The sequence below is a fragment of the Bos grunniens genome, chromosome 7, assembly GCF_055505025.1.
Source record: "Bos grunniens cultivar Pamir isolate PY7600 chromosome 7, Bosgru_T2T1.0, whole genome shotgun sequence".
NCBI classification, from domain to species: Eukaryota; Metazoa; Chordata; class Mammalia; order Artiodactyla; family Bovidae; genus Bos; species Bos grunniens.
Window position 1 is genome coordinate 65,158,491 of NC_141171.1, and position 22,994 is coordinate 65,181,484.

At 43.4% G+C, this 22,994-nt stretch overlaps 1 long non-coding RNA gene across 12 annotated transcripts in view; it reads right to left on the minus strand.

The window, feature by feature from the left end:
• LOC147369719 (uncharacterized) overlaps positions 1-12,453 on the minus strand; it is a 355,762-nt gene extending 343,309 nt beyond the window's left edge. For 9 of the 12 annotated variants that reach the window (XR_015167808.1, XR_015167817.1, XR_015167814.1 and 6 more), the window contains exon 1: positions 11,947-12,222. This is a non-coding gene — a long non-coding RNA (uncharacterized LOC147369719). Of the gene's footprint in view, positions 1-11,946 lie in introns of all 12 variants that reach the window. The other 3 variants (XR_015167810.1, XR_015167819.1, XR_015167815.1) reach the window with 2 other exon arrangements.
• Between the last annotated feature and the right edge of the window lie 10,541 nt (positions 12,454-22,994).

A 22,994-nucleotide genomic window follows, 5' to 3' on the forward strand; every position in this document is an offset into this window, starting at 1 on the left:
TCCCCCCAACAAAACCCTGCTGCTAACTTAAGAGTTGAGAGCTGGGACTCTGGGTCAGATCCAAAAACATTTACTGAGAGCCTCATATATGCTAGGCCACCTTTCAGACTCTGGCAAGGAAAATCAATAGACAAGGCTGGCTACCTCCACAGAACTGACCCTCTAGCAAGAGGGGAAAGACAATAAACACAGTACAGATACAGTATATTTCAAATGCTATGTTGCTGGGGGAAAGTAGCAGAGGAGACTAACGGGAAATTGGGCACAAATGCAGCAGAGGGGGGAGGCAGGCTAGGGTGCAAGAAGTAGTAAGACTTGAAAGGAAACTTGAAAGAGGCAAAGAAGTTGTCCAAGGAAGACATCTATGGCAAAGGGAATGGCTGGACAGAACGTTCTAAGAGGTTGGTTACACAGTTGAAATTCTGGCTTCACCATTTACTAGCTATATGGCCTTAGTGATATTGGATCCTGTGGGGCTCCTGGGCACAAAAGCCTTTCTGTGTCCTTTGTTTCCATTTGTAGGAAATAGGCTTTATTCAGCCTCCAAGACCTTCCCTGAGTTCCAAAGGGCAGGTTCAAATAGTTCCTAATTAGGGAAGGGAGGGAATGCAGAAATAAGGGAGGAGCAGTGAAGAAACAATAGCGCTGCCTTGGGGGAGGGTCCTGGATCCCCCTCAGGGATACACATAACAATATCTTTGAGCTGTTTTGCAGAGACTGAAGCCCCCACCACGTGGAAGAAGTTAACTGTATGCTGCCCACAAGCACAAAGACCGCAGACCAGTCAGACCTTCATCACTAACCAATCAGAAGAATGTCCATGAGCTGATTGCACCCTCGTCTCTGAAGGAGAAGGTTACTATAACCCTCACTAGCCGTTCCAGTTTAGGACACAGTTTTAAGGGTTTTAGCCCACTTTGGCCTCCTTTGCATGGCAAAGCAATAAATCTTTTCTATTTCATCCAAAACCCTGTCTCTAAGAATTAAATCACTCTAGGGTACAGAGGCCCGATTTGGCTTCATTAGGAGGTTACTGAATCTTTCTGAGTCTCAGTTTCCTCATCTACCAAGAGCACATAATGATAGTACCCACCGCAAAGGGTTGTCAGAGCAGTTAAAAGTCACCAAAGGCCAGAATAGAGGAGCAAAGATCACAACGAACTCTCATTCCCTCGAAAACAACGAAAATATGGGCAAAACAATGAAAATTAGTCACTTTAGACTCCTGACAACTAACCAAGCCACAAAAGTGAAGCTGCTCAGTCATGTCTGACTCTTTGTGACCCCATGGACTGTAGTCTGCCAGGCTCCTCCATCCATGGTATCCTCCAGGCAAGAATACTGTCGTGGATTGCCATTTCCTTCTCCAGGGGATCTTCCAGACCCAGGGATTGAACCCAAGTCTCCCTCATTGCAGGCAGACTCTTCACCATCTGAGCCACCAGGGAAGCTTAAAATCAACTATCCAAGAGAGAGACTACTGAACATCAGCAAAAGAGTGAAGCCTGTGGTATTTCAACTTGGGGCTATTCCCACCCTCGTCCCTCCCCAATCAGAGTCCCGGTGGCCAGCAACCAGCAGTTTTGTGGACAACAAAGAGAGTCAACTGCACGGGGGGCTCCATTAAAAATGCAACATAGCAAAACTTACAGGATGCAGAAAAAGGAATGTTTAAAAGCAAATTTATAGCTATAAACGCCTATATTAAAAAATAATAAAGATCCCTAATCAATACACTAATTTTCCACTTTAAGAAACTAGAAAAAGACAAGCAAACCAAGCCCAAAGCAAGCAGAAGGCAGGAAACAACAAAGTTCAGAGCTGAAACAACTGAAATATGGATTAGGAAAACAATGGAGAAAAGACAATGTAACCAAAAGCTGGTTTTTTGAAAAGATCAATAAAGTTGGCAAACTTTTAGCTAGTCATACTAAGGGGAAAAAGACTCATATTGCTTAAATTAGCAATAAAAGAAAATAATTACTGACCTTACAGAAATAATGAAGATAATAAGGGACAACAATGAAAACTATAGTCCAATGAATTAGATAAACTTAAATAAAATGGTCAAATACCTAGAAAGTCATAAATTATTGAAACTGGTTTAAAAATTTGATAATCAGAATAGACATAATAGATTGTATTAGTAATTCTTAAACTAATTTAGCAACAAAGCCCAGACCCAGATGACTTGACTAGTGAACTCTTAAAAATATATAAATAATTAATATCAATCTATACAATCTCTACACAAAAACAGTAGAGGACACTTTCCAACTTCCTCTATGAGATCTCTAAAGTCCAATCAGTCAGACATCACAAGAAAATCACAGACCAATATCCCTTGTGAATAGATACATTAAGATCCTCAATAAAATACTTGCAAACTGAATCTAAGAACATATAAAAAGTACTATTCACCATAACCAAGTGGGTTTTATCCCAGGAAATACAAGGTTGGTTTAACATCTGAAAGTCAACTAATATAACTAGTACACCATATAAACAGAATAAAGCCTCAATATCACTAATCATCAGGGAAATGCAAACCAAAACTGCAATGAGACATCACCTCTCACCTGTGAGGATGACTATTACCAAGAAAAAGAAGATAACAAATGTGGGTGAGAATGTGGAAAAATCAGAAGCTTTGGGCATTGTTGGTAGAATGTAAAATGTCACAGGTACGAAGTAAAACAATAAGGATGCTTCTCAAAACAAATTAAAATAGAACTACCGTATAATCTAACAATCTCAATCTCTGGGTATATATCCAAAGGAAATGAAAACAGGATATCAAAAAGATGTTTGCTTTAAACATGGTTATTGCAGTATTATTCATAATAGGCAAGATATAGAAAAACCCTAAGTGTCCAACAACAGATAGACAAAGGTGATATATATGTATCATATATATATGATACACACACACAATGGATTATTATTCAGCCATAAAAAAGAAAGAAATCCTGTCATTTGCAACAGTATGGATGGAGCTTGAGCAAATTCTGCCAAGTGAAATAAATCAGATACAGAAAGACAAATACAATATGATTTCATGTGTATGTGGAAGCTAAAAAAGCCAAACTCCAAGAAACAAAGAGTACAGTGATGATCACCAGGGACTGGAAGGTAGGAGAACTGAGAAGACATCAGTCAAAGGGAAATCTGCAGTTAGAAGATGAATATGTTCTGGGAAACTAATGTACTATAGTAGTGATTATGCTGCTACTGCTAAGTCACTTCAGTCGTGTCCGACTCTGTGTGACCCCATAGACAGCAGCCCACCAGGCTATCCCGTCCCTGGGATTCTCCAGGCAAGAACACTGGAGTGGGTTGCCATTTCCTTCTCCAATACATGAAAGTGAAAAGTGAAAGTGAAGTCGCTCAGTCGTGTCTGACTCTTAGCGACCCCATGGACTGCAGCCTACCAGGCTCCTCCGTCCATAGAATTTTCCAGGCAAGAGTACTGGAGTGGGGTGCCATTGCCTTCTCCGAGTAGTGACTATAGCTATGACTATAGTTATAGTCATGACTATAGTTAACAATACTGTGTCACATACTTCAAAACTGCTAAGAAACTAGATCTTAAATGTTCTTACCACAAAAACTAAATGATAACTATATGCTGTGATAGGAGTGTTAGCCCAAGGTACAGTGGTAATCATGTTGCAGTATTAAAACCTTTCAAATCAATATGTTGTGTTGTTTAGTCACTCAGTCATGTCTGACTCTGTTGTGCCAGGCTCCTCTGTCCAGGGGATTCCCCAGGCAAGAATACTGGAGTGGGTTGCCATTTCCTCCTCCAGAGGATCTTCCTGACCCAGGGATTGAACCTGCATCTGCTGCTTGGTAGGCAGATTCTTTACTATCTGAGCCATCTGATCAGTATAATCAACACCTTAAACTCACACAATGCTGTATGTCAATTATGTCTCAATAAAAGAAAAGAAGACCTCCCCAGTCTTCCCAATATACTCAGCTTCTGCCTCCAGAGGGCCTGAAAATCTCAAGCACAAAGCAGACTGTTTAAATCATCCATCACTTACCAGCCCCGGAACCTTGGAAAAGTCAGCTCTGAGCTTTAAAGCACCCTCCAACTCTAATACCCAAAGACTGGATGTCACAGCAAAACAGAAATCAGATCATGTTATCTAGCTGGTCGCCGTGGCCTTTAGGGTCCTGAATTATTTTAGCTTCTGTTAGCTTCTGTTAGTCTCATCTTGGGAGAAGGCAATGGCACCCCACTCCAGTACTCTTGCCTGGAAAATCCCATGGGTGGAGGAGCCTGGTAGGCTGCAGTCCATGGGATGGCTCAGAGTCAGACACGACTGAGCGACTTTCCTTTCACTTTTCACTTTCATGCATTGGAGAAGGAAATGGCAACCCACTCCAGTGTTCTTGCCTGGAGAATCCCAGGGATGGGGGAGCCTGGTGGGCTACCGTCTCTGGGGTCACACAGAGTCGGACACGACTGAAGTGACTTAGCAGCAGCAGTCTCATCTTTACCATGGTCCCCTGTGACCTTCTCCAGTTCCTTCAACCAAGCCAGTTTCCCACCTCAGAGACTTTGCATCCACAGTTCCCCCTGTCTGCACACCCCTCCCACCCTGACTCCCCTCCATCATTCAGGTCTCAGCTCAAATGTCACCTCCTCAGAACTGATCCCCTATCACCCAAACCAAACACATGACCTCATACTATTCTCATCAGTCTCTGAAATCCATATATGTTTTCTTGATTTCCACCAATCTTCTCTACTAAAACACGTTCCACAAGAGCAGGGATGCTCTTAGAACAGGGCCTGATACTTACAGGTTTTCAGTAATTACCTGTTGAATGAATGAATGTTCTTAACTGAGTGGGAGCCACATCAGCTAAGGAAAGATTCATTTGATACGTTTACTGAGGCATAGCAGGGAGCTGAATCCTGAGGCCGCAGGCTGGAAAAAATTGATCAGGTACAAGGCTGGCAGGTTACCCTGGCACCAGGCCCCAGGAAGCAGCAGAAAAAGTATTGCTACAAAGAGAGTTTCAGGACCATTCCAGACTCAGTCCTTACTGCTGCAACACGTACAAACACACAAGGGCTCACACACACTCCTCCAAACTCTGCCTCCCAAGAAAAACAGCTTAACAGCTCCAGCTCCCCAGATCACAGGCTAAGATCCCAGACAGGGGGAAAGATCATTCTTTGTAATTACTGCGTAGGAGCTTCCATACGGCACCCTGCTGAGATCAGGGAAGCAATACAGATCTGAACAGACGGCTTATTAAATTATCCACTGCAGCAACTCATGAGCACTTCCAAATGGCTTTTTTTTCCCCTATTTTTTTCCTATCCATGGGTGTTTTAATGTTTGCTTTCTTCTCTCCACTGTTTAGGATTTCCCTTAGGTATTCAGATCACTGCTTTCCTTCTGCCAGCAGCGGTTTTTTTATCATCCACCTCCCTGACTCTTTCATGTGGTATAGGGGATACAGAAAGAGTCAAGTTTCAGGCTGGATCCATCTTCGGAAGTCAGGAGACCCAGAGGCTTGCATCTTGGTTCTGTGTGATCCAGGGCAAGCTAGCAACTTCTCTGAGCTGCGGTTTCCCCATGGGTAAATTAGGGGTTTTCAGGGAGGGGAACAGTCTCCCTTTACCCCTTTTGAGTTCTTGTGGCTACACTATTACTAAAGTTAACAATATATAGATTGACAGAAGAAATTTTAAAAAAAATTTTAATTGTGCACACAGAAGTCTCATGGAAATGGAACTTTAAAAATGGCCAGGGACTTCCCTGGTAGTCCAGTGGTTAAGAATCCTACTTCCAATGCAGGGGTGCTTAGTCACTTCAGTCATGTCCGACTCTTTGCACCCCCATGGACCGTAGCCCGCCAGGCTCCTCTGTCCATGGGATTCTCCAGGCAAGAATACTGGATTGAGTTGCCAGGTCCTCCTCCAGGGGATCATCCCAACCCAGGGGTCAAACCCAGGTCTCCTGCATTGCAGGCAGATTCTTTACCATCTGAGCAACCAGGGAAGCCCCAAGACTCCACATGCTAGGTGGGATTTAAGCCCATGAGCCATAACTACTGAGCCTGTGCACCACAATGAAAGATCCCACATGCTGCAACTAAGATCAGATGCAGCCAGTAAATTTTTACAGTGGCCAAAACAAGCAGCTTTTTTTTACTTTTTAGACAAACAATGAATTTATGAGGAATCAACAGGACAAAGAAACTTAGGTTTTAGAGGTTCACTTAGTGAAAAATCTAAACAAAGTTTGGACTTGAGGTAGCAATTTAAAGAAGTAACAAGGTTTGTTTACACAGGCTTCTCAGCCTGAATTCCCCATTTCTGCTTATAAGGGTGTTCTTCTACCTCCACATGCATGAGATTTAGCTCCTGCTTCCAGGGAAACAGAGAAGAGGGTCAGACTATCCCCCTTGTGTTGGCCATTTCTTAAGTTTAATTCAAAATAATCAATATGCCATTGGAACATATTTGGGGGTGACCTCCTGAGCCCCAAAAGGGTCATAACACAATTAAGTTGCCACTCAGGATGGGACAGAGCTTAGAGGGAATGACATCTATCAGTCTGCTCAGCGGTCATGACCATGTCAGCTGGATTTTTGCCCTTTGTCTAAGACACAATAACTTCACAAGTGCTAAACAGAAGTGTTAGTCGCTCAGTCGTGTCCAGCTCTTTGTGACCCCATGGAGCCTTGTCAGGTTCCTCCGTCCATGGGATTTTCCAAGCAAGCGTATTGGAGTGCAGAGCCGTTCCCTTCAGGGAATGTTCCTGATCCTGGGATCAAACCCAGGTTTCCTGCATTGCAGGCAGATTCCTTACTGTCTGAGCCACCAGCGAAGCCCTGATAAGTGCTAAAAAGAAGTCTTCTGCCCCCAGATGGCTCTGTAGACATGCTCCATGGAAGAGCTATTCATTTTGATTAATGAGCATCCCACTTTGAAAATGTAAACAGATTTGTGAAAGAATGCTAGCTAACTACTAGTCATTCTCACTTTAGTGTGAATCTGATTACAAGCATGGTTTTCCTTGAAAGGGCTACATGAGCCCTGCCTGGATAAGGGGAAGAATCTTCTGGAAGCATCCCTTAGAACGTATGATATGACCTTAAAGAAAACTCAAATTCTCTAATACCCAGACTCCTGTCGGTAAAATGAGGGTACTAGTAACTACTTCACCCACTCCAGTGTTCTTGCCTGGAGAATCCCAGGGATGGGGGAGCCTGGTGGGCTGCCGTCTATGGGGTCACACAGAGTCAGACACGACTGGAGTGACTTAGCAGCAGCAGTAACTACTTCATTGAATCATTATCAGAATTAAATGAGATATAGTTTAAAGCAATTAGCATGAGCTAGCACAGAAAAAAACTTAGTGAGACTTACCTACTGCTACCATTACTAACAGTAATATCATTATTATTATTATTTATTATTATTACTACCATTACCACCACCACCACCACAGCAGTAGCGATCGCCAATAATCAGCATAGCACCTTTAGAATCTTGTTTGCAAAGATATCCATCTTTCAAAGCCTCTTTTCTGCCATTAATCCACTGTCATTTAACAAACTCCTCCAAAACTTAGAGTTCCAAAACAGGAGTCACTTATTCCCTCGGCAGATGACTCACCTGTGCTTCATGTGGCATCAGCTGGGGTAGCCCAAGTAGGGACTAAAGGACTCACTTTCAAGATAGCTCATTCATGCTGCTAGAAAACTGGTGTGACCATTGACTTGGCACTCAGCTAGGGCTATACTTCCCCTACACTTCTGCTATACTTCTGCAGGGACAGGGACTCACTTCCCCTCTCTGAGTTGGCTGGGCTTCCTAGCAGCATAGCGATTGCGTAGGGAGAGTGAACGTAATAAGAACATATGACAGGACGACATTTTTATGACTTAGCCTTAAGAAGTCACCTAGACCAGGGGCTTCCCTGGTGGTCTAGTGGTTGAGAATCTGCCTGCCGAAGCAGGGCTCATGGGTTTGATCCCTGGTCTGGGAAGTTCCCACATGCCACAGAGGAACTAAGCTCCTAGTGCCACAACTACTGAGTCAGTGCTCTAGAGCCCATGAGCCACAATCCCTGAGCAACAGGAGCTGCAACTCCTGAAGCCCATGTGCCTACAGCCTGTGTTCGGCAACAAGAGAAGCCACTGCAATGAGAAGCCCGCTCACTGAAGGAAGAGTAGCCCACCCCACCCCCACAGTCACAATTAAAGTCTGTGCCAAAAATAAATAAATAAATCCGAAAAAAAATAAAAGTCCTGGTTCAAACAGACACTAACATTATTTAAAAAAAAAAAAAGTCACAGACCATCACTTGCTCTGTACTCTGTCTACATAGTCACAAAGACCCACCAGTGTGCAAGGGGAGGGGACATAGACTCTACCTCTTGATGGAGAGTATTAAGATTCTAGAAAAACATGTAAGATGGGAGAGTTATTGCAGCCTTCTTTGGAAAATATAACACACCACCCCTCCCAGGTGCCACTTCCTAAAACAGTCTTCCCTGGCTTTCAAACACAAAAAGCTGTATCCCCTCACTCTGCGTCCAAATTTCTTGCAGCATCCACATTACTCTGGACCTCTCAGCACTTTGTGGTTTTTTTTCCTAATGTGCAAAATAATGGCACAGATGATGATCAGATCAGATCAGATCAGTCGCTCAGTCGTGTCCGACTCTCTGCAACCCCATGAATCGCAGGATGCCAGGCCTCCCTGTCCATCACCAACTCCCAGGGTTCACTCAGACTCACATCCATCGAGTCAGTGATGCCATCCAGCCATCTCATCCTCCATCGTCCCCTTCTCCTCTTGCCCCCAATCCCTCCCAGCATCAGAGTCTTTTCCAATGAGTCAACTCTTCGCATGAGGTGGCCAAAGTACTGGAGTTTCAGCTTTAGCATTATTCCTTCCAAAGAAATCCCAGGGCTGATCTCCTTCAGAATGGACTGGTTGGATCTCCTTGCGACTAAGTCCAAGGGACTCTCAAGAGTCTTCTCCAACACCACAGTTCAAAAGCATCAATTCTTCAGCACTCAGCCTTCTTCACAGTCCAACTCTCACATACATACATGACCACGGGAAAAACCATAGCCTTGACTAGACGAACCTTTGTTGGCAAAGGAATGTCTCTGCTTTTGAATATGCTATCTAGGTTGGTCATAACTTTCCTTCCAAGGAGTAAGCATCTTTTAATTTCATGGCTGCAGTCACCATCTGTAGTGATTTTGGAGCCCAGGAAAATAAAGTCTGACACTGTTTCCACTGTTTCCCCATCTATTTCCCATGAAGTGGTGGGACCGGATGCCATGATCTTCGTTTTCTGAATGTTGAGCTTTAAGCCAACTTTTTCACTCTCCACTTTCACTTTCATCAAGAGGCTTTTTAGTTCCTCTTCACTTTCTGCCATAAGGGTGGTGTCATCTGCATATCTGAGGTTATTGATATTTCTCCCGGCAATCTTGATTCCAGCTTGTGTTTCTTCCAGTCCAGCGTTTCTCATGATGTACTCTGCATATAAGTTAAATAAGCAGGGTGACAATATACAGCCTTGACAAACTCCTTTTCCTATTTGGAACCAGTCTGTTGTTCCATGTCCAGTTCTCACTGTTGCTTCCTGACCTGCATACAGATTTCTCAAGAGGCAGATCAGGTGGTCTGGTATTCCCATCTCTTTCAGAATTTCCCACAGTTTATTGTGATCCACACAGTCAGAGGCTTTGGCATAGTCAATAAAGCAGAAATAGATGTTTTTCTGGAACTCTCTTGCTTTTTCCATGATCCAGTGGATGCTAGCAATTTGATCTCTGGTTCCTCTGCCCTTTCTAAAACCAGCTTGAACATCAGGAAGTTCACGGTTCACATATTGCTGAAGCCTAGCTTGGAGAATTTTGAGCATTACTTTACTAGCGTGTGAGATGAGTGCAATTGTGTGGTAGTTTGAGCATTCTTTGGCATTGCCTTTCTTTAGGATTGGAATGAAAACTGACCTTTTCCAGTCCTGTGGCCACTGCTGAGTTTTCCAAATTTGCTGGCATATTGAGTGCAGCACTTTCACAGCATCATCTTTCCGGATTTGGAATAGCTCAACTGGAATTCTATCACCTCCACTAGCTTTGTTCGTAGTGATGCTTTCCAAGGCCCACTTGACTTCACATTCCAAGATGTCTGGCTCTAGGTCAGTGATCACACCATCATGATTATCTGGGTCGTGAAGATCTTTTTTGTACAGTTCTTCTGTGTATTCTTGCCATCTCTTCTTAATATCTTCTGCTTCTGTTAGGTCTATACCATTTCTGTCCTTTATCGAGCCCATCTTTGCATGAAATGTTCCCTTGGTATCTCTGATTTTCTTGAAGAGATCTCTAGTGTTTCCCATTCTGTTGTTTTCTTCTATTTCTTTGCACTGATTGCTGATGAAGGCTTTCTTATCTCTTCTTTTTATTCTTTGAAACTCTGCATTCAGATGCTTATATCTTTCCTTTTCTCCTTTGCTTCTCGCTTCTCTTCTTTTCACAGCTATTTGTAAGACCTCCCCAGACAGCCATTTTGCTTTTTTGCATTTCTTTTCCATGGGGATGGTCTTGATCCCTGTCTCCTGTACAATGTCACAAACCTCATTCCATAGTTCATCAGGCACTCTATCTATCAGATCTAGGCCCTTAAATCTATTTCTCACTTCCACTGTATAATCATAAGGGATTTGATTTAGGTCATACCTGAATGGTCTAGTGGTTTTCCCTACTTTCTTCAATTTAAGTCTGAATTTGGCAATAAGGAGTTCATGGTCTGAGCCACAGTCAGCTCCTGGTCTTGTTTTTGCTGACTGAATAGAGCTTCTCCATCTTTGGCTGCAACACCAAGGCCAGGGGCAGCAGCCGGGAGGAGCAACCCCACGTCAAAGGAGCCATGGCTGTGCGGGCGCAGGAGGGCCTAGAGGAGCTATCCCACGTTGAAGGTCAGGAATGGCGGCGGTGAGGAGATACTGCTCATCCAAGGTAAGGAGCAATGGCTGCACTTTGCTGGAGCAGCCATGAAGAGATACCCCACGCCCAAGGTAAGAGAAACCCAAGTAAGACAGTAGGTGTTGCAAGAGGGCATCAGAGGGCAAACACACTGAAACCATACTCACAGAAAACTAGTAAATCTAATCACACTAGGACAGATGATGATAGAAGGAAAAAATAGAGATGTTTCACAATTTGATTCTGCCATCACTATTTAAGCAGTTCTGAAATACAACCTTATTCATTTAGAACCTTTCAAACCCTCAGTTTCTTCATCTGTGAAAAAGAGAGTAATAATAACTACACCACAATAAAATTTTTGAGAGGATTAAATTAAACAAACCAAACTTCATGAAGCACTTAATACACATTTAGTAATCCTGGCTTCTAAGCTATTAGCACAAAAACATTAGCTATTATGACGATGCCACAAAGTTGGAATTTGCAACAATTCGTAAAGAAAACAGATTTATCTTACCTTAATAATACACTTGTAGCCAGTGGAAGTTAAAGGTAGAGAAGATAAGGGGTGGAATAGAAGAGGATAAATATTTTAAATATTTATGGCACAACTTCTTAAAGCCTTTGACATGTAGAAGATGGGGCTTGTATAGCCTCTCCAAAGGACATTGAGTCCTTTGGGAAGGCTGGGGGAGGGTGGTTATACCCAGATGGTGGGGAAGGGCACGAGTGATCCTATAGTCTGTGGGCATCAGGGATCCTTGCAGGGCCCTGCCGGGCTCATCCAGGCCACACAGTGAGAAGGACGACGTTCCAGGCCCTTTCCAGCTCTGAAAGTCTGCTCCTCCACTAGCAGAGGTTCTTTGGATTACAGATAACAGAATCTGACTAAAGGAAACTTAGTGAAAAGATGTTAGAGTATCAAAAAAGACAGGGGGCCCTGGGGGCCTTCTTACCAAAGCGCTGCCAGTATGGGAACTCAGCTCCAGGGGCCACCAGGTCAGTCTCTCTATTGCCCAATTCCAGCCCTCTGACCACGCTTTGGCAGCTACAGCCACGGAGTAGCGTCCCGTGTGGTGGGCGTGGCTGCGGTTAGCTCAGCCCACGTGAAGCGGCCGCTGCAGAGTCAGGCAGCCGATACACACCTGTACTCAATCCCGGCTCTGAATGTCTCCATCTCCTCGTCCGTGTATTCCGTGCGGTGCTCAGCTGAGACAATCTGAGCCAACTATCTGAACCAAAGCAGAGCCTCAGTGAGGGGCGAGTCTCGGCAGTTTGGGCCTTTGAATAAAAAGCAAATTGAGGGACCCACGTCTCTGCAAGTGGCACAAATGTGTTCCTTTTTATGACTAAGTAATATTCCATTGTGGATATGTAGTACACCTACCTCCTTTATCCATTCCTCTGCTGAGGGACATATAGCTTGCAACTACACTCTAATAAAATTTAAAAAAAAAAAAAAAGCAAATGAGGCAAAACGCAATGGAAAGTGCCGGAGGACAAAGAGCTTCTTCACGGAAAAGGCCCTCACCAGCTTCCCCCTTCTTCCTCTGCATTGTCACAAAAACTCCCTGCACTGGATGGGGAGCTGGGGGACCTGGGGAAGAATTTGATCACCAATATATGTTTCTTATTCATCAACCACGTGCCAGACAGTGTTCTGGTGCTTCAGAGATAAATAAACTCTGTGTTTCACACCAGACAATATGCTTAGTGGTTAAGATCCCAGCTGGGAAAGATAGAGATCAGGGTTCAGATTCCAGTTCTGCCTCTTATGTGCTGTGTAACCTTGCCTATGCCTCCTCAAGCTGCAGTGAAATGTGGCTAATAATTGAGTCCTGTTGCCCCTTATACCAGAGAAGGCGATGGCACCCCACTCCAGTACTCTTGCCTGGAAAACCCCATGGGTGGAAGAGCCTGGAAGGCTGCAGTCCATGGAGTTGCACACAGTCAGACATGACTGAGCAACTTCATTTTCACTTTTCACTTTCATGCATTGGAGAAGGAAATGGCAACCCACTCCAGTGTTCTTGCCTGGAGAATCCCAGGGACGGGGGAGCCTGATGGGCTGCCATCTATGGGGTCGCACAGAGTCGGACACGACTGAGGCAACTTAGCAGCAGCAGCAGCCCCTTATATGTAAAGTCTCAGGCCTTCTGTGAGCATTATCCCACTTAAGAATCAAAGCAACCTTATAAATAAACATTCTTATTCCTATTTTATAAATAAAGAACTTGAGACTTTGTTTATGTAACTTACTCAAGAAAAACATATATATCAAGAGGAAGCACCAAGATTCAAACCTAGATCACTCCAATTTTTTTTTTTGGCCATGCCGTGTTGCTTATGAAATGTTAGTCCCAGACCAGGGATTGAACCCAGGCCCTGAGCAGTGAGGGTGCAGAGTCCTTACCACCAGCCTGCCAGGGAATTCCCCAAGACCACTCCAATTTTAGACCACATATTCTCTCCACAGATCCAGTATCAGTCAATGTTGGTTCTCTGTGACTTCAGGCATACAATGTCCATTTAAAACAAAACAAAACTTCAATCAGCAAAACAGGGCAGTGTCCCTCATGCCATCTTAAAAATAATAAAGTACTACATTTCGTTCTTGCCCTAAATAAAACTAAATCTCTCCCAAAGTGTCAGATGTATTACTAATTACACAATTACATTATGCAGTCGTCCTGGTAATAAAATTCTTGGAGTGCTTTCAGTAAATTTGAGTTTGGAGAAAATAATGGCTTGCTTTAAAATTATTTACTAAATTAAGCAATTCTTTACTCAACACTGTTTTTAATAATGCAAGAACAGGATGTTTTATCATGAACACTCCCCAAAACCCAAGTTTTAAAAAAAAAAATCCATTCTTATTAATTTGCACACAGTTGCTCCAGTAAAAAAAAAAAAATTTAATATTCCTGCTTTGCCAGGCAGTGGAGAGTTTTTCACCCTTTCTATTCTTTCAACTGAGATTAGGTTGTATCTCCCTCCTGCCCCCAGAATTGACAGAGCTGGGGAGAAAAGGCCACAGTTTCATCTACTTCCCTTAGCAGGTGACCACAGACGTTTGCAAATCCTTGGTAGGGAGTGGGAGATAATGCCATGACAGAAATTTTGACTCCTTTCCAAAGATAACTGAACCATCTCCCATGCCACATGCTCTCTGCAATGTGACATTGTCACCCCCTCATCAAGAAGTGGAATCTACTTGATCTTCTTGAATCTTCATGGGCCTGTGACTGCATGGACCAGGAGAATATGGTGAAAGTGAAGGGAAGTAGGCTCAGCCCTTACCTGGCCTGGCAGCTTCTGCATCCTTCCTCTTGAAACACTCGTCCTGAGATGCTGCCTCTCAGGACCCCACCACCATGCTGTGAGACACCCAAGCCACCTGGAGACGCCATGTGCGGGCACTCTAACTGACAACCAGCCTCAAGTCCCAATGTGTGAGAGAGCCATCTTGGATATCCCATCCACTCCAGGCTTCAGATGTCTGCAGTCCTAGCTGCCATCTGAGCATAAGCAGCCTCAAGCAAGAACCACTCTGTTGAGGCCGTTCAACCCACAGAAACATGAGAGTGGATAAGTGTTTGTTTTAAGCCACAGGACTTTGGGGAGGTTTGTTATGTGGCAATAGATAACCAGGTACCTCTCTTCCAACTAGTCATATGTGTGAACCAAGATGAGATTTGTCCATTAAGTGAGTGATGAGTCTCCATGGAGGCACAATTAAAAATTTCTTGCTCTTCTTTGGGCCTCTGTTTTTCCATCTATGAAACACAGAGGTAGGGCTAGATCATGGTTATAGCCCAGAGGTCATCGTGGAAGTCACTATTTAGAGCCAATCCAAAATATTAGAGAAATATTAGAGGAAAAGCTGATGGAAGCTGCACATTTACCTGTGATAAAGTCACACTAGATAGCTAAAAACCAAGTCCCCTTGTTTTTGGCTGCCATGATACAACCTGGTGTGTCAACACTGTCCCCTTCTGCTACTCAGAAGCTGTTGAGCAGTCACATATGGCCTTGATAGCTAGAAATGAAATGAAGAATTAAATGCTGCTTAATTCATACAGTTTGCTCAGCATAAAAAAAAAAATTTCAAAACATGAACTTCCTGGCCAAAAAGAAGTCCTTAAGGATGGAAAAAAATGGTAATGACTAGGCTGTGCCACCTGTAATAATGCTAATAGCTTCCATGTATTGACCACTTACGATGAGTCAGGCTACATGCTATGCTACCTGTGTTACAAGTATTAACTCATCCAATCCTTCACATAACCCATGAGGTGATCCTTCACAAAACCCCCCATTTGACAGAGGGGGAACCTGAGGCAAGAGGGAAAAACTATGTTGTGTAAAACCACACAACTAATAAGTGTCAGCACCAGGACTCAAATCCATCAAATTTCTAGGTTTGCTAAATGCTGGTTCCCAAAAATTCTGTATTTGTGTGTAACCCAATTAAATACCCAAAGATTGTTCCTTCCACCTCCTTCCTCTTAGACAGTCCATGTTAGGAGGGCCATTGGTGTTTGAATAAGAATACAGGTCTTTGTCATGGGCATGAAGAAGTGGGCCTGGGTGTTCCATGAGATGAGTTGACATCACTCAGGAATGAGCTCTCACACACTGTTTGGGGCAGGGGATGGAGTGTGCAAATGGGTACCAACCCTTTGGAGGCTTGTCCCAACATTTAATAATGCTCAAGATGTAGCCTCACCATGTCCCAGCAATCCCTTTCCTAGGCAATATACCCCAGAAAAACTCACGCACATGTAACAAGGAGGGATGTACGTGGAAGTTTATCACAGAATGTTGGTTATAACAAAATGCATAGAAGCAAACTCAACACTCATCAACAGGAAAATGGAAAAATAGACTTTATATTACGGTCATTTAAGGTATTATTATATAGTAAACTAAAACTAGGTCAACTAGATCAACTCATCTAGATCAAATACAAACTACATATTTCACTATGGATAAACATCAAACAGTATTAAAGGGGAAAAGCAAACTGTGGAATGATACGTACAGTATGATGCCATTTCTGAAAAGTTATATAATATGAAAAGTTTCTGCACATTGTTGAGGCTTACATATATATGCTGCTGCTGCTGCTGCTAAGTCGCTTCAGTCGTGTCCGACTCTGTGCGACCCCATAGACGGCAGCCCACCAGGCTCCTCTGTCCATGGGATTTTCCAGGCAAAAGTACTGGAGTGGGGTGCCATTGCCTTCTCCACATATATATGCAGAGAATACCAAATGAACTTTTTGGTCAACTGAGTAAAAACATTACAGGAATATTAAACACTTCAGTCATGATCATGGTTAGCTCTGAGATTAGATGAGAATGGGAAAGACCACATAGGAGTCTGGCATTTATTTATAATATTTAATTTCCAAAACTTGGTGGCAAACACATGGTATTCATTATATTGTCGATTCATTAGGATACTTGGAAGATTTCACTATTTTTTAGTTCCTTAGAGACCCAACTTCCAGACCACATCCAGCCTTTCAGCCTTTCCTCTGGTTAGCCATTTCTCCCCGTCCCCACTCTCAAACCCCTAATCTGAGTCTCATGCTTCCTTTCAATAAATAGATGCTATTTACTTCAAGCTTAAAATGCAAATAATCCTGAGATGGCTTGCATTTTAAAAGAAGACCCTAATACGAAGGCCTTTTAAGACCTGAAGACAGAATGTTATAATGGTGGAATGATTCCCATTCACTTCAGTTCAGTTCAGTTCAGTCACTCAGTTGTGTCCGACTCTATGCGACCCCATGGACTGAAGCACGCCAGGCTTCCCTGTCCATCACCAACTCCGGGAGCTTGCTCAAACTCATGTCCATCGAGTCAGTGATGCCATCTAACCATCCCATCCTCTGTCGTCCCCTTCTCTTTCTGCCTTCTATCTTTCCCAGCATCAGGGTCTTTTTCAATGAGTCAGTTCTTCACACCAGGTGGCCAAAGTTTTGGAGTTTCGCTTCAGCATCAGTCCTTCCAATGAATATTCAGGACTGATTTCCTTTACGACGGACTGGTTGAATCTCCTTGCAGTCCAAGGGACTCTCAAGAGTTTTCTCAACACTAGAGTTCAAAAGCATCAATTCTTTGGCCCTCATCTTTCGTTACAGTCTAACTCACACATCCATACATGACTACTGGAAAAACCATGGCCTTACTTAGATGGATCTTTGTTGGCACAGTAATGTCTCTGCCTTTTAATATGCTGTCTAGATTGGTCATAGCTTTTCTTCCAAGGGGCAAGTATCTTTTAATTTCATGGCTGAAGTCACCATCTGCAGTGATTTTGGAGCCCCCAAAAATAAAGTCTGTCACCGTTTCCATTGTTTCCCCATCTATTTGCCATGCAGTGATGGGACTGGATGCCATAATCTTCACTTTTTGAATGTTGAGTTTCAAGCCAGCTTTTCACTCTGCTCTTTCACTTTCATCAAGAGGCTCTTTAGTTCTTCTTCACTTTCTGCCATAAGGATGGTGTCATCTGCATATCTGAGGTTATTGATATTTCTCCCGGCAATCTTGATTCCAGCTTGTGCTTCATCCAATCTCTGCTCAAATTATATTCAGTCATTTTAGAAATATTTTCTGAGCACCTACTAAGTTCCAGGGATCAAAGGCTGCCTTGTTGCACATCTCCAGGGTAGGTGGTACCCCTGTAGTTGTGATGGGGGCCCCGGAGCTGAGGGATACAATAGCAACGAAGCATGAAAAGGCATGCTGTACTGGCACAAGTGACCACTCCAAATAGAATGAGAGCATTTTCCATCAAGGGTGATCTCTGTTGTCCAGCTGCCTCATTTACCCAACAGAGAAAGAGGCCCACAGATGGGGCTCAAGTTGTCTAAAGTCCAGAGCAGATTGGGGCTGAGGACTCAGATCTCTGGACTCCAAGCCACTGCTCATTTCTCTGCCCTATACCATCTCCTTCCATAAAGATGTCCTTGAGCAGAGTGTACAGATGGAATAAACAAATAAAAAGGAAAAAAGCATTACCTGTGCTCCTTTCCTTGAAATAAAGCCACTTTTCTCTCACTTTCTTTCTTTCACCATCTCCCCTGGTTTTCAATCAGCAGGTGCTAAAAGGGTGCAATTTATTCCAATGCTTGTCATACCCTTGCTGTGGATCCAATGTTACCATGAATCACCTACTCTACAAAACAAGCATCTATCCCTTTGTAGGAAGACTCAGCCAGGTGAATCGCTCTCCCAGAAGCAGGCTGGGAGATGGGGAAACAAAGGCATGAGAAAGAGAGAAGAGCCCAGAAGGCTGCATTCTCATGCCATCCCTGCTATTCACACACTGGGTAAGCTTGGACAAGTCTATACCCTCCCTACTGCTGCTGCTAAGTCGCTTCAGTCGTAACTGACTCTGTGCGACCCCATAGACGGCAGCCCACCAGGCTCTCTGTCCCTGGGATTCTCCAGGCAAGAACACTGGAATGGGTTGCCATTTCCTTCTCCAATGCATGAAAGTGAAAAGTGAAAGTGAAGTCGCCCAGTCGTGTCCGACTCTGTGCGACCCCATAGACGGCAGCCTACCAGGCCCCTCCGTCCATGGGATTTTCCAGGCAAGAGTACTGGAGTGGGTTGCCATTGCCTTCTCCGGGCCTCCACTTTAGCAAAAGGTTATAAGATAACAGTGTCCTGGCTTTCATCTACAACAAATATGACCAACAGGGGTTTACAGCTCTGAGTCATACACACAACATAACCTAATTATCACTAGATAGTCCGCCTGAACATAGGTCCTAGAAAGCAACAGAGCTGGTCACGGCCGTCTGTGACATGTGATCTTCTTTATTGGTTCCCCATTCTTCTGAGAGTCATATCCTGATTTCCCCTCTGGAAACCACATTCTCCTCCACTCTCAGCCAATAGGCCTTGGAGAAGATTCTACTCCTGATCCACATAGAAGTCACACTCTAACCCAATCAGACCCTCCTATTTCTCCTTGATAGAGCAATAGGTTCAGGAGTGGACATCTACCCTAGGAGAGACAGTGAGAGAAACTATATTTTTCTGGGAATGCTGGCATGAGGGTATACGCTCTTCCCTGCTGGATATAAAGCTCAGAAGTAGGTCTTGAGTTTTTGCTCTCATTTTGGACCCTGAATGCAAGCTTAAGCAGCAGAAAATGGAGCCAAGAGACAAAGGGAATAAATTGGTCCCCAATGACATTATATGAACCCCAGTATCAAACCATCCCTGAAGCCATCCCAATTCCTGGATTTTAAATGATCTGAATTATTAAATTTTCTTTTTTACTTACTTGTAAGATGAATTTTCTGTCACTCACAATTGAAACAATCCTGCATGACACACAGTCCCACACAGGAAGGTTATCAGGCCTCTGCTTGACTAGCTTCAGTGACAGGGACCACTATATCTCTGAATATTTCTTCCAAGCTTATTTTCCCCCTGCCTCTTCAAGCTACTCCAAGGGAGACATCCAGGGGCAGCTGAGAGAAGAGAGAGAAAATAACAGATGTGAAGAGTAAGACCATCCACAGCTTCAGGGCTGGCTGACATTTACGGGAAGTGTTAAATCACTAGGGTCTTCCAGGCTGTTTAATATCATCTATTGATTTGCTTTTGTTTCCCTGAAGGGAAGAAGGATTTGACTAACAGCCAATGTTCCCATGAGAGCAAGTGCCAGAAGGGTTTTACTGAACACAGAAGAATGAAAAGCCAGGAAAGAAAAGAAAAAGGGAAGAATGATGGCTTGTGAGACTGGGAAATAATATGTACTTCACTGAGGCTAACACAGCCCTGAACAAGCAGGTGAGGAGGTGAACTTTATCCTGGGTGTCTTGCCACTTCCTCTAATAGCATCCATAATCTCTTTCCTACCTCACTGCTCCTCCCCTCAGGGGGTGCCATCTTGATATGCCCAGAAAACAAAGGTTATTAGAGTTGTTCTCAAGTACTTTTCACACATTCAATACTTGGTCCATTCACATGCTCTCTCATCTATCTAATTAGTATTTGTTAGGTGTCTGTTATAATCTTTTTTAGTGTCATTGTTCATTTTAGAACACAATTTGAATTTATAATTAAATTGGTAATTATAATGTAAATTGCTAATCCTTTCTCTCTCTGTGAGCTTCTGATCCTCACAACATCCCCACGTGGTGAGCACCACGGAGACTGTTCTACTGGACATGGAAAGGGAGCCAGGGTGTCTGCTGTATCCCACACCAGGTGCAGTGCCCAGCAGTTCACAAATGAATTAGATGAACATCCTTTTCACAGAGTAAGGAACAGAAAGGTGAAGAGAAGAAGCACCAGTCCAAGTAAAATAAAATTCAGGTAGATCAGAACCCAATTTCTTAACACTGCCCTAACCTGGTACCCCTGCTCCAACATCCCATGCCATACTGCCAGAACTCCACTCCACCGGTGCCTGCCTGCCTGGCTGCAGTGTTATAAAGAGTTACAAGTGTGGCTGGGCTTCCTTGGTGGCTCAGATGGTAGGGAATGTACCTGCAATGCAGGAGACCCAGGTTCAATCCCTGGATTGGGAAGATCCCCTGGAGAAGGGAAAGGCTACCCACTCCAGTATTCTGGCCTGGAGAATTCCACGGACTGTAGAGTCCATGGGGTTGCAAAGAGTCGGACACGACTGACTTTCACTTTCACCATATATTCTGTTCCAGTGAGAGAACTGAAGCTCAGAGATAGCTGTAAGATCACGTAGCTGCCATTTGGCAGAGTCTGAATGTGAGTGTAAGTCTCTCTTATCCTCTCTGCTCGCCTGAACTAACCAACAGGCAGGGGAAAAAAAATCATAATTCCCGGGGCAAGATAGCCCTTGACTTCTCACATGCTTCATTTCTTTTCTTCTGTAAGAAACTTGCTGTGTGTGTAACTTTGGGGAAACCACTTAGTCTGTCTTGGACTGAGCCTCTATATCTCTAGAAGTGAGTAGCTGAACTGGAGCTCTGTGCCTTTGAAGTGCCCTTCTAGCCCCCACATCCCAATACCAGATACCTTCCTTCCTTTAATGCCCAAATGCCACTCTGCCTTTTGGGGATGGAAAATAACATTGTAAAAGTGAAAAATACCTAGTGTTGCCCCTTCTCAGAAATCTTTAAATGAGATTGAAGCATTCTGATGTAGGAAATCCCAGAATCCTAAAGAGCCCAGAGAATATTCTAGGTATAAGTTGACTATTTTTAAAATGTGATAGCTACCACTTATGGAGACACTTTGCTGAGAATTCAGCATTATGTGCCATTGATTCCTCAAACAACTCTGTAAGATATGAGCTGTTTTATTCACATTGTACAGAGGAGAAAACTGAAGCACAGGGTGGTTAAGTAATCTGTTCAAAACTACACAGCTAGAAAATGGTGAAGCTGGACTTAGAATTCAACCAGGCTTTACTCCAAAACACCTCTTAGAAATCTTCTCACCCAAATGTCCAACCCAGAGCAGAAATTGTCTCAAAACATCCTACTTAACGGGTTCTGCCTGAAGACCTTCAGTAGTGAATAATTTCTAAAATACGCAGGCTCTTAGAAATGGAAATCAGAACTATAGCCTTGAGCTCAATTAAAGAGAGAAAGGAGGTAAGTAAGTGTGCTCCTTTCTGAAGTGGTCCAACAAAAGTAGAAGTAACTCTCGCTTCCACTTTGTGTTATATCTTCTTGTAGGGAAAAAAAAAAAATACTAAAAAAACGAAAATCTTTTTTAAGAACACCAGTGTCTTTTGCAATGGCACGACTGGCCTAATCAATGATTAAGACCATCAGGATGACCATCAATAAACCAGCACATTAGACTGCATTTCTTGCCTCTAAACAGAGACAAATGTGATGGTAATGATTCCTATAGCAGCAACTTGGACAGGAGAGCAGCTGATGGAAGAATCTTGCCTTAGAGAGCCAGTCTTCCCATCCTCCCCTCACCTTGGAAAACCTGTACATCATTATGACTGCTGCTCTCTCTCTCTTATCTCTACCTGAGCAAGTCCTCTGAGGTCCAGATAGTTCCAGTTCCTGCTGTAAAACCTCTCCAGAGTTTCCAGCTCCCACGTGCTTAACTTTTCTTTGATTCTCTTGTAGAATAGTTTTACCCTCCTACCAAAGAATGCGTGGTTCTAATTCTACTCAGCAGCATGACCTTGGACTAGTCACTTTTTCTCTAAGAACCTCTGTTATTCGTCTGTAACAGAGTGGCTGTATAAAGAATGGAAGATCAGTTTTTGTCTCATGAGCTTCTTCCGTTCTTTGGTTAGTGGCTGTCTGGAAGTGCAGTGCTAGGAAGGACTGTCAAGATCGATTGGTGATGTCTGCCATGGGCATAAGCAGGGTGATAAGCAACCTCTCTGCTATGCTGTGTCCATCCACGGACTAAAAGATACCTGAGGTTCTTCTGCTCTGACAGTTCATTATTTTTCTTCTTTTATATCCACAGTATTAGGAATACATTCAATCAGATTTTATCAAATTTTTCCAACACAGGATTCCAAATGTCAGAAGTGAATTAACTAACACATACTTTTACTAGACAAATAGAATGAAGATATAGATAAAAGCATGATGACGGGGTCTTTATCAGGTCAGCCCCTGCAAAGCCAACTGGATTATATTTCCTATCTTTGGTTGCCTTGAGATTGCCTTCAATATTCTTTAACCTTTCTTTATCTGAATTAGACTGAGTGGACTGCTGTTGTTTGTGACCAAATTAATTCTGCCCTCACCAAGAGCTTACTGGAGTCACCACTTACTGAGCCCTTACATGTACAGGCATTGTACTAAGAGCTAAGACTTAATTTCATATAGTCCCCATTGTAATCCTATGAAGCAGGTATCATTACCTCCATTCCATTCCACACGTGTTGAACCTGATATCCAGAGAGGTTACGTCGCTTGCTCAGGCTTGTAAGTGTCAAAGCCAGGATTTGATACAGTTTGGCCTAACCACAAGGCCTGTGTTCCTAATCTCTGTATTTGCAGAAA